We start from the raw sequence: 12772 nt of genomic DNA, 5'->3' as shown, positions 1-12772 counted from the left end.
GTACACCAGGACAGAGTAGGGGTGTAAGGGTAAGGATTGTTTTGCTTTCAGGGGTTGAAGTGTGGGGGGCAGTCCAGGACTGAGATTGCAGGAGCAAAAGGTGGGGAACTGCCTTGAGGGGTCAGTACAGTGACTGTCTGCGCCATGAGCCTCAGAATCACCTGGTACCCATGGACGTTCCCCAGGGGTCAGATAAGAGGGGAGGGGGAAAGTGCTGGAGTGCCACTTGCAAGCCTCTCTAGGTGCACAGCTCAGGAGTCACCCTGGCAGTGAGACTGGATCAGTTGAGATAATGGTTCTCATGCAGGACTGCTGCCATCACATCTGTGCCTTCCTTAGACTGAGAGGGAGAGAGAAGAGTTGTTTGGCAAGGGGGAATTTTTCTCATTGCTACACTAGATAGCCCCATGTTATCTCCTGTCCCTGACCTCAGTGTCCTTTCTGCCACCCAGACCCATGGCACTACTAACTGGGGCAAGGCACTGAGCACCAGCACTTGTACCCATTTTTACAGGTCTCTGCAGATCTCAATACACTTTTTTAGTACCTTTCTGTGGACATGTCTCCATGAGATGCTTTACTGCACAGTAAAGCTACACATGCTGATGCTTACTGCACAGAAATTTGCTCTACTCATGAATAAATGTGCTACATGTAAATACGAATAGCAAATTTATTCATGAGTAATTACTATGCAGTACAGCATGTGTAGACAACCAACTGGGAGCAAATTTGCTCCCGGGCAGCAGGGGGTGAGAGGTTGCTCCCTGTGCCTGGGAGCTGCCTGCTGCCAGGGCAGGCTCTGCCACCAGAGCCCAAGTATCATAGAATCATAGAATCATAGAAGTAGGGTTGGAAGGGACCTTGTAGATCTTCAAGTCCAACCCCCCTGCTGGGCGGGAGAAAAGACTGGACTCAAATGAGACCAGCCGGGTAGTCATCAAGACTCTTCTTAAAGATCCCCAGGATAGGAGCCAGCACCACTTCCCTAGGAAGTTGGTTCCAGCTCCTAGCCACCCTAACTGTGAAGTAGTTCTTGCGGATGTCTAATCTAAATCTACTCTCTAATAATTTGTGTCCATTATTCTTTGTCATGCCAGGGGGCACTAGGGGAAAAAGTGTCTCCCCTAAACCCTTCTGGTCCCCCCTAGTGAGTTTATAGACAGTCACTAGGTCCCCCCTCAGCCTTCTCTTGTGAAGGCTGAACAGGTCTAGGTCCCTCTACCCTGGCAGCAGGGAGCTCCCAGGCCCTGCTCTATGTTCACTATCATGGACCAGGGGCTGGGAGATTATTGTTCCCAGCCCCAACTGTGCAATCACAGAGATTGGATCGCAGAGATCTTGTTCCTAGCCCCCATTCCATTATTGCAAAGAGGGGGCAGGGAGGTCCCTGCATAGGGAGAGTTCCCTGTCCAACCTGGAGCTGGCTGGGACCTGACCCTGACCGGGACAGGTCCTAGTCAGCCTTGAGCTGTATAGGGAAGTCTACCCATAGCTCTAGTTGTGTGACTGGGATTGGGTAGCTGAGGTGGACAGGACAGATTCATCCATGGCCCACAGCAGTGCCTGTGGGATCTTGGCATCTGTGGATGGGTGAGGTCTGTTGGAGAGGGGGTGGATGGGAGGAAGTAAAGATGAACAGAAGGAGCAGTGGATGTGTGTAGGTGCAGGGCCAGGTGTGTGGTTCTCCCTCTCACTGTAGGTGAGTGTGGCCCCTGTTCTGGATGGCCAGAGCTTCCCTTGTCAGGCCATCCCCCACAACCTTGAACTTTCCAGAAGCTTCCAGTGGAAACCCCGCAATTCTAGCAATGTCCTAACAGCCCAGCCTGGAAATTTCCCGTGTTCTCTGCCTGCAACATGGAGACAGCTGGCCATGCCCAACTTGCTTCTGAATTTTTCAGGGGCATTTGCCCACTTGCCCTGGCTTAGACTGTGATCCCTCCCTCCCCCAGTACTCTGGGACCCTCGATATAAACTCCTGAACAGGAAGAGGAAGTGTCTGACAGTAAGGCTCTAACTGACATAAGGCTGCTCTGCTGTTTCCTTCTGCTTCCCCCTAGACTCTGCTGTCTGCATGACCTTGCATCTTCCTGAGTTGACCTGGTTTTAACCTCAATTTCCATCCCCTCCTCTCATGCTCCAGACTCAGCTCATCCTTAGACTCTGCTCTTGGCTTAACCTCCTGGCTTCCTGACTCAGTTTGTCCTTATATTCAGCTTGCCCTTCCTGTTTGGTGCCTTGATCCCTGAGTGGACCTGGGCCCAACCACCTGTCTCCTGGTGTGACATCTGGCTGGCATTAGGAAACAACAGCATGGGGTTGAATGCTCATTTGGTAAATTAAAACAAATATGAGGTGATGCTTCTGGGGCATCAGAAAGTCCTTTACACTTGGAAGCCCCTTTGGAGGCTGAGCAAGTAAGAGGAAACTCTTGAGATGTTTCAGAGAAGATCTGGGAATGATGTTTGTCCAGTCTCTTGTGCTTCCATATCTAGACTGGGTTGAAAGACCCAATAAAAGGCTGTAAAACAAAATAATAGGAAATAAGATTAAGAGACTTGCAAAGTGTTTTGGAAAACCTCTGAAAAGCAAGATTAAGTGTGACTTTCTCTCCTTAAATCACACCATGTACCTAACTGCAGCGGATAGATATACTGTGGCACTTGGGTGCAATGAAGAATGCGAATGTGATGCCTGTGTGGGATCCCATCCAGAAAATGAATGCTATTTTTCAACATAGGTAGTCATCTAAATGAAATCTCCCTCTGTTTCTATATTGTCAATCTGTCCTGAGGCCATCAGAGCATGAGACAGATTGATGGATGGAGTGTCTGATGTTCTGCTCCGCAGAAAAAATGAATACTATGTATAAATAGAAGCTGAAGGACTTCAGAGATAATGCTTTTTTCAGTGAGAATATGGAAGGACAATATATGTTCAGAATGTGAACAAGCTCCAGATGCTAATATGACTCTTTGAGGATGGCAGAGTTTCTTACGGATGCAGTGTACAGAAGGCCTGATTTTTTTTCAGTGATTTACACCTTAGCTGGTCATTCTAGCCATGCAATGTAACAATTAAGCAACGTAGCCATGCAATGTGGTGCAATTAAGCAGTAAATTTTGATTTGACAGCAATTTACTCTCACTTTTTACAGGTGTAAATTATAATACAAAAAGGTTAAAACATATGAGAACCAGTGTCAGGGTTTCTAAAGGCTGTGACAGATTGACTAAGTTATTCCAGTACAACTTTTCTAAGTCTAAAAAAATTGCGAGCGATATAAATGAAACTCCCTAATGTATATGTGAGATCATGTCCAATGCACCAAATGCCATCCTAAAAACTATGTGGCTGAAACTAAACAATTACTACACTCCAAAATGAGCAGCAGAGATGTAACTGGCCAGCTCTGTGCCCAGGCAATGGTGGCACATGGTACCCAGAAGTTCCCTGTTGGTAGGGGGAATGTCACCTCCTCTTGTTGCTACTGACATCTATATTGAACAGTCATTTGAAAACTGGTTTTGGATGCCCAAAAAAAGAAGGTAGCATCTCCCTGCAACAGCAGAAAACCACTGGACACTACTGCACCATGTACTATCACAGATTCTTTGCCCTCCCCACTGCTAGAGCCACTCATGGAAGGTGTAAGGTTTGTGTAGTGGAGACAGAAGATAGGAGAGTAAAGCAGCAACCGGGGCTTGCACGATGCTTGCCCGACCATTCTTATACTATTGATAAACTCTCAGAGAAAGTTTATCAATAGCACAAAATAAAGATAAAGATAAAGCACAAAATATCCACTCACCAATGGAAGCACACTTTTCACATAACAGTCACTGAGTTTCTGACCTCACACTCCTTGTACTCAAGGGAAACCTACACAGTGCCTTCAGAAGCTGAGCCTGGGGAAAAGATTTATATATTTACAGGACATTAAAACCCATGAATTAAATACAAATAGTAGTTTTATGGTTCATTGCAATCTCCATGCTATCTATACAGAGAGCTGTGTTAGTCTGAAATCTGTATTAGTCTGAAATCAGGTGCAGGGTGGGGTGGCACCTTAATGCCTTTTACCTGTTTTGTAGCTCCACAGGTTTACAGTCCACACCTGTTTAAGTTTCTACTTAAAATTACTTAATAGATTTAAACAAGAAACATTGTTTTATCTGGTATTTAATTTTTGTGGCATCTGTTTCTTCCCCAGACCTGGGGAAGGATAATCTATACCCAAAAGCTTTTCTAAAACCTCTCCCAACAGTTGGTCCAATAAAAGCTGTTACTAAATCCCTTGCTTCTCTAATATAAAAACAGTTAAAGTAATGAACCAATGTAAGTGTGTCTTAAACCAGTTTACATTCATCTACATCTGGGTAATTGGAATGATTTAAAAGCAAGTTACATCTATCGTCCTTTAAAAAAGGGACAGATTTGAGTCCTGCCCCCACTCCCAAGCCCTAATCTCCCCCTTGACCTCAAGAACAAATGCTGATTTGTGTTTAACGGTTTAGGAAGCAACAATAAGTTCTCACTTGCATTTGATTGAGTTGTGTTTAACTGGAGAGTATGATTTCTGTATAATTGTTCTGAGAAGACTCTCTGCTGGCTAGAAACAGTTCTAAAGCTCCCCTCCTCTAGAGAACCCCGAATTTTCTGTCAAAATAGTTATTTTGTTCACCTCCCAAATATAAGCAACAAGAGGCAACAGGGTATTGATAGTATTTGGTGGAACAAAAAACCCAGTCATGTTCTTAACTTCCTTCTGATTTGTCACAGTAAGCTCCTCCTTCAGTCTTCTCCTCCAGAAACAATTGCCAGGTTTCCTAAATGTTACGTTCCACCCCTGTTTGTGTCTCCTCTACTGTGGTGTTAAAAATCTCTCCACATTTCTTTGAGAATTTTGTAAAGTTCTACCCTGATTTTAATATGGCATTAATATTACTTGGTTGATAAATGAGTAAGTCTCCTTGCTTACATTGTTCTGTTAACCTCTCTTTGAGGAAGCTTTGTTATTTGCATTTTATCAGTGGGTGCATCTACATGCTCATTAATGTACAGCAAAAGCTGCGGTATCCAGCACCTTACACACCAGCATGCTTTATTAACTGGCATGCCAGTAAACACCATCGAAGTGAAACCGGAAATGCCCACTATGGCACTTCCAGTTTCTCTGAGCCCCCACGGCCCAGAGCAAAGCAGCCTTTGCTGCTGAGCCCCCACAGCCCGGGGTATAGCAGCCTGTCCCCAGTGTGCCCAGGGCCCCTTTTCCTGTCCCCCAGCACACTGATGTGATGGGAGGGGCAGCGACCCAAACAGGCAAAGCCACCTGTTCAGGCCTCTCAGGTAGCCAGCATATTTGGTTATCCAGCACTCCCCATTCCCCATGGGTGCCGGATGACAAAGCTTTTGCTGCATTAAGTTTAGTACCTCTAATATGAGGTACTATAAAAAGGTACATTAGGCTGCCGTAATGCACAGTAGCAAAAGCAAACACCTTTTTAGTGATGCTTAATGCACAGTAGACTAATTCTACCATGCAATAGTGTACTAGCACTGTTTATGCCATGGCACTTTAATATGCAGTAGAATAAGCTACTGCTCATTAAAGCGTGCATGTTATCTCTGCTAACCTCAGATGTGCCCACTGTGTTTCAAATGCTGTTCTCCTGAAAGGCTTATTTCTGCTGGTTATTTTTCACAGTATTTGTGCTGTTGAGACCAGATTAGAGTAATAACAGTGAATATGCAATCAACTGGAGAGTCCAGAAACCTGAGCTAGGTTCTGCCCAGTTGTTACGGACACTACAAATACATAGAAATTTCCAAATTCGATGTATTATAGAATTTTTTTTTTTTTTACCAATTTATCATTAAAAATAAGCACAGAGGTGCCAAAAAAAGACATTGGTTTTGTCCTGTTAGATGGGCTGAAAATCCACTTTAGAAATACCTCAGATGCCAGATTTTAGCTGAATAGGGAACTGTATAGCCAATAATGTCTTAGCACTGTGTTAATCTTCATAGTTTGAGCTCACTTTACCTTACAGGGAGCATAAGCTTTTTTCTCCCCAAACTGTAGACTTGAATCTGAAGTATGCAATCACGTAAAACCTAATAGAATGCATCTTGCCCACTTGTCATCTGTCCCTTCATCTTGGAATGGGAATATGTCCTGGATTCTGAGGTTTTGTAAATCTCTTGAAATCTCCCACAGCACAGACTGTAGCCAGCATGTGGTCTGCTAGTTAATGCCGAGAGGTGTCTGTGTAAGACAGAGGGAAGGGGGGAATCCGTGCTAAGGACGGAGTGGTGAGGGGAAGGTGGGGAGCAGGAGAAAGCCAGGCAGATCTTGCTGTACCAGTCTCTCCTGGAGCTGCAGCCAGGGAGCAGAGGGGAGGGACCAGCTCAGCTCTCTGGAGTAGAGAGCCCTGCCCAACCCAGAGAACATGCCAAGATACTGGAGGACTCTGATTTAACCTCAACCAGGAAGGGTCTGGGAGAGACATTACATAAACCAGTTTGACCCAAATCAATTAAGTCTGATACTACATTCAACCAGGTTTATCTCAAACCAGTTTCAGCCATTTTCAAACCAGTTTATGTGCACTGAACATCTGTTCTGTTACAGGTTTAAACCAGTTTCTGATCCCTGGTTTATGTGTAATGTATGTCCCTAGTCTAGAAGACCTTGGCCCGTTCTTATCATCTTTTGCAGTTCAGTGGTTGATTTGTAGTTCACTGGCTCCTGTTTGTGGACATTCATTTTATATCAAAGGTCCAGACACACAAAATTCCAGATCATGAAGTAAAATATATTCTGTTAAATTTCTTCTTACATAATATAATTTTAATTATACAACACATCTGTGTTGTGTTATTTTACCTAAAATATCCAAAAGACAAGTAAAAAGCATTTGCATACTGAATGTGCTCTTAGTTTTACTTTATACAAAGTTGTAGTGGGAAACCTTTAGGATATGTAAGTAATTTAACATGAGATTGCCTTTTTAAGATGTTTTTAGCATACAGATGCATGACAATTGATACAGGTTGTAATCTTTAGTGATATTTATATTGATTTGGGCTACACATATCTATCTAAAGTTGCTTATACAGCTATGTACCCCTATGATTCTATGTTATGGATAATAAAATACCACATCATTGCAATCATACTATAACCTCCCCAACAACTTAAGAGATATCGTGGTTTTTATCGTGTTGGAATGATTCTGTAGCCACGGGCTAGGTATGGATATTCAAAAAAGCCCAAAGCAGAATCAATCTAATTTACAGTTTTCTGTAAGTGACACAGTTTAAATCAGTAGCAAATAGAACACACATTTGCCCTTTGGTTAGGAGGACAAATCTTAGATCAGGTTCCCTCATGTTTAAAATAGTCTGTGTGTGCCAAACTTCTGTTCTGTTACTGGTATACATTGGTTTCCAATCACTTATACCAGTAAAAGTACAATGTCCGTACCTGGCCATGACAGTCTAGGAAATACGCAAAAGACAAGGATTTTCATGGGTAAGATCTTTTACTGGACCAACTGAAAAAGAAGACGTTGTATTGAAAGCTTGTCTCAGTTTATCCCAACCATGCAGTTGGCCCAATAAAAGGTATCACCCACAAAAATCCTTGCTGCTTGTGTTTCCCCCCGCCTTCTTTTTCCTCTATATTTCTGCCTTATCTTCTTCTCCTTTTCCCATTCCTTTTTTCTTACAGACCCTCTAGAAATTCCATTGTTATCCTGAAGGGACAACATACCCTAGTTTGAGAACTGCTGTCTTAAGCAATTCACTTGTTCACTGGGCATCTACACAATATGTTTACTGTGGAGCTGCTTAATTAATTTGAGTCTACACATGTGGCCCTATTAGGTTGGACAAAACTAATAAATTCCACCGCAGGTTAGTACTTGTAAATACAAGTACTGGCTACGGTGCAGTTCTTTCATGTGCAGCAGCCCACATGTAGACAGGGACCTGGCTGGCTGGGGCATGAAGGTGTTTCAGTACGGGGGCACTGCTTGCCAGATAGCCCTGAACTGAAGCACCCTCATGCCCTAGCCAGCCCCTCTGCAGCATCTTGAGCTGAGTCAGAGCAGCCCTAGGCTGGCAAGCTGACCTACTGGGCCCCCTACCGGCCAGGGCTGCTGCAACCCACATCAGTGTGCTGCATTCTGGGGTGCACATGCAGCCACGTGCCCAGAAGCAAAAAACTTGGGAGTTTTTCCAAACACATTGATATGCACATGTAGATGCACCCATTCTTTGCTGCAGTATTAATATAAAGAACGATTTATTTATAACATGATGGGGTAGACCCAAAGAAACTTGGGTTCCAAAATTTTGAGATCAAACAAGAAAGGAGCCAATAAAGGCAAATGGGAGAAGAAGAGGAATAGCCAAATCTGTTACCTGGAGCGATACAAAAAGAAGCCTAGAAGTAGCCCGCTGAAGGATTGGGAAAGAGAGGTGAAGCCACTAAAAAAAGAAGGAGAGTTTCTCATGTTAACCTGCAGTCATGAGAAGAATTTTTGATTGAGTAATGGACTGACATTTAGCTTAATATTAAAAAAATGGATCCTGTATCTTCTAGTAAAACGTAAAGTATTGTAAGCGTAGTACAACATATAACTATCTTACTTTTCCAGCTGTGAATGGCCATGGTTCATATGGTACTGCACACAATAAATAATAGATGGTTGTCTTATTAAACTTAGCTAGAAATTCTTGTCTCCGTATTGTTTTCTCTGCCCAAATATGTTTTGTTTTAGTTAATCCAGAGGATTAAGCTGCAATGTCCTATTCTTAAATGACATGATCTACTTGGGGGTTTACTGTACTTTATGTGCATTGTTTCCAGAACCTTATTTGATTGATACAGACTTTTCTGAAGGTTCCTATGTAGATAAGCCTTTACTGTGGTATTAGCAAGGTGATGATTGCACTTTAACCTGTATGTTTGCTCCCCTCTGCTACAGCACAACTTTCCTTGGGGTGTGGCAGGTAGCTCAAAGATTTGTAATGTGTGTAACTTCTTCAAGTTTTCTATGTTGTCCAATGGTTTTTTTTGTTTGTTTTTTGGTTGGGGGGTGGCGGCGGGTGTTGAGTGTAGTGAGAATCCCTAGATCTCTACACTGCAACATTACTTTGGTATTTTTCTGCAACCTTTTCAACAAGAATTTTGTCACTATTCTACCAACTGATATAATTTATGTGTAGCAATCTAAGAAACACATGAGCACCACCTTTTGACCACTTTAAGTAAAACTGTTTCATCCTTTCTTCTTTCTCAGAGAAAATGATCAAATCGTATTAATCAATTTTTACATTTATTTATAGATTAAAATGGAATATAATAGACAGATGCACTCATGTAGCTTGATAATATATAGAAATGTGGGTGTGTACTATACATACAGACTGTGGATGTGAAATTTTGTACACACACATCTGCACATATTACATATAAAATGTGTTGGTATCCTTTTCTGTACAACACTGCTGATGTATATTGGAGAGGCGGTGGTGGCAAGAAAAATATGCTTTTTTGTTATCACTTTGATCAGGAAGAACATACTTAATAAAATATTCTCTTTCATTTTTAGCCCTGCTTGAACCCTGGGAGTCATTTTCCTTAAGTCGAGATCATCAGCATAATTATGCTGTGTTACTGAGAAACCTGATTTTCTAGTTAATCAGACACACAACTACTAACATTCTCACTTACATTCTGATCTGTTCATCCATTTCTAATGGAAGACATAATCATAAGTCCTCTCCACCCTTTTCCAGAGAAACTGTATACACTAGATGTTTGTTGCACAAGTAAACCTGCTTCCTATTTATATTGGAGGAATCACCCCTAAAATATTGTAGTTGCGTTCTCACCTTAGGAGGTTTTCAAATCACTCTTCAATATTTCTAGGGCTTTGTGTTGGATGTGTGAGCAGAAGGAGAGGAAAACTGAAATTGGTTTGGAATACTGTCAGCATTACCATGTTTTATAAATGTGAGATTTCCCCTAGATTTAAGAAAACAACCAGACAAAATTTTGAAGGATCTTGGGTTCAGTGTATTGCTCAACAACACTCCTTGGTAGTCCAGCAGCTGCTTGTCTCCACACAAGTTTAGAGCAAAACAATTAGCTCTTGCTGTGTGATGAAAGCAGTGAGCATGTACAGATACATTAAATGTTGTGGCTTCTCTCTTGCAAAGCTTTGTGACATTTGTTAGCTGGTTTAGAAGGAATCCTGGAAAGAATAGTGACCTTTTTGTCATTTACACTTTAAGAGGGGAAAAAAGAATCCATTAAATTCTGGTAGCAATTTTAAAAGCAAAATATAAGTGCAGACAGTATTTGTGAAATGTCCTGAATTGACAAGCCTGGAAAATGAATGATGAAATTTATTCAGAAATCAGGCACACCATATGCTGGATTACTTCAGATGCTCCAGCCCACATTCTAGCAGGAATACTTCAGAAGTTCAGTGTCCATACTCATTCAGTCCTAAGCCCTTGCAGAGACTGCCATCTAGAGCTGGTTGAAGAAAAACAAAACTGATTAGTGTGTATATTTTCAAATAAAGAACTGCATTTCTATTGCTGCTGAAGAATTACAATTGTCCAATTCAAAAGCAAATCATTGAGAACCAAATGTTATATTATCCTGCTTAAATTCTTGAAAAACCATCACTGCACCTACTTTTGTAACAACCGCCATCTCATCCTTAACAGTGAATCACAAAAAGCAGCAAGGAGGAAGAGGACCTACTTAGCTTTTGTAGTCACAGGTTTTCAAGGAGCAGAATAGAATATGCTTACATTTACGTATCTAATAGGGGTAATGGAATCTGATCCCAGATGGTCAACTGTATCATGAATTACAGGTAATGAATACATCTATCAATTCATATAGGAACTTATCTGACCTTTGTCCTTATGGTATTTCAGGAGCTCTCAAACATTAATTGTCCTCTATCCTTATAAAGAGCAAGGGCAGTTAACACATTATAAACAGGGAATTGATAAAATGGATTAAATGTCTTTCTAGAGATAACTGAAGAAGTCTTTGGTGAGCTGAGAACTGAAGCTAGATCTCCAGAGTTCACATCCCATCTCCTTTTACCCTGGAAAATATGTGACATGAATTGTCTGAAAGCTACCTAAGTTTTAAAATTTCAACTATTCAGTGAATACTTACAAATACAGATTTCTGCAAATGAATTCACTGACAATTAGCAAAACACTTATAAACTGAAACAGCTTACGTATTCTTTACAAGTCTTGTTGAAAACTTGCTATTCATTTTTATTTTCAATCTAAAAATGACTAGTCAGGTAACTGATACCAATTACACCTGGGTTATGTTTTTGTCAAAGATATACCTATGTAGTAGATCTAAATTGATGCACCAATCTCATTTCTCTTAGTCCAATGACTAGCTATGAGATGGGAATGAGATCTTATAATTTCTGACCTGGTCCAGACATGAAAGAAAGACCTGGAGATAAAAGGCTTTGAATCCAAGCCCTAAATTCTGCTAACGTTATTTTTATAGTATTGCAATATTTTCACTTTCGTTGGATGCTATTCCCTGCTGAGATTACATTTAATTGCCATAAAGCTTTATAAGAATGAGAACTAAAGATATTTCAAAGTAGATATTCAAGAACTGTGCAGCTGAAACAGAATAAATTACGTTTAAAGTCAAGGAATCTGTCTCAGAAAGAGAACTGCATAAATATCATCATAGCTTTTTAGCACCATTACTCTCATACTTTTATTCTGATTCTATGTGATGTAGAAGGTGAAACTTCTTTATGAAAAAAGCTTTGGAGTAAAGGTCATTAAGCTTTTGGAAATTTAAAGATATCTTTATGCATATTCAGTATGACCTATAAAAACTGGTATAAAAATTCAGGTTGTATTGGTAAAAACATTTGATATATTTAACATGTGCATCTACCACTCTGACAGCAACCGATAATTTGTTTTGCAAAGGTTATATTTATTTTGCAAGAAGGAAGGTTTTTGGGAGGTGTTTTGTTTTGGTGTTTGTTTGGTTTTTTTGGTGATCTCTTTTACTGGACCAAATATAAAGTTTGGAGAGATGCTGGACAAAATTCTTGACACAAACTGCCCTTCTCTGGGTTGCTCATAGACCTGAGGAAGGGCACCTTGTGCCAGAAAGCTTATTTAACATTTCTCCCACATTTACAATTGTTCCAATAAAAGACAGCACCAAAAACCCTTAGCCTCTTGCACATTGTTGGGAAAGGCAGAATATAAATCCAATAAATTAATATTTCCAAGGCATCTTCAGCTACTTGAGTAAGCATCCTGCAATTGTTCCATCTCTACCCAGATGTTGGATGTCAGTTTTGATTGTTAGTTTATTTGTTGGCTTGTTTGGTTTTGGTCTAGAACATGTCCTGTGTTCTGGATGTCTCTGGAATATCAAGAGAGAATCTTGCGATATATATTTGTTTCCTAATCCTACAGTTATAGGTCTCTGTGGCAGGGCACTATGTGTGCCTGCCACTTTAAGGCCCTTGAGCTGGCAGCCTCCAGGTGCCTAATGAGTGTGTTAGAAAGGCACAGCCTGCATCTCACTCTTGATAGAAAGGAATGCTACCCAAGGTTTCTTACCTCCCACAGCTTCTCCCTAGTCTTTCTCATGCTGATTACAGAAGCTGGAATTCAATTATCTGTGTCCTTGAAAGGGGGGGGGGAATTGAACTCTTGGCGACCTGTT

The 12772-nt window shown here is 41.3% G+C and overlaps 1 long non-coding RNA gene across 1 annotated transcript in view; it reads left to right on the top strand.

Annotated features, from left to right (window-relative positions):
- The first annotated feature begins 6413 nt into the window (after window positions 1–6413).
- LOC109316106 overlaps window positions 6414–12772 on the top strand; it is an 8478-nt gene continuing 2119 nt past the window's right edge. Inside the window, exons 1-2 of the long non-coding RNA XR_002102694.1 lie at window positions 6414–6424; window positions 8900–8911. This is a non-coding gene — a long non-coding RNA (uncharacterized LOC109316106). The remainder of the gene's footprint in view (window positions 6425–8899; window positions 8912–12772) is intronic.

The sequence above is a fragment of the Crocodylus porosus genome, unplaced genomic scaffold (assembly GCF_001723895.1).
Source record: "Crocodylus porosus isolate Cpor-Errol unplaced genomic scaffold, CroPor_comp1, whole genome shotgun sequence".
NCBI lineage: Eukaryota > Metazoa > Chordata > Crocodylia > Crocodylidae > Crocodylus > Crocodylus porosus.
The sequence above is the reverse complement of the archived record's forward strand: the minus strand, read 5'-3'. Positions and strand labels throughout refer to the sequence as shown.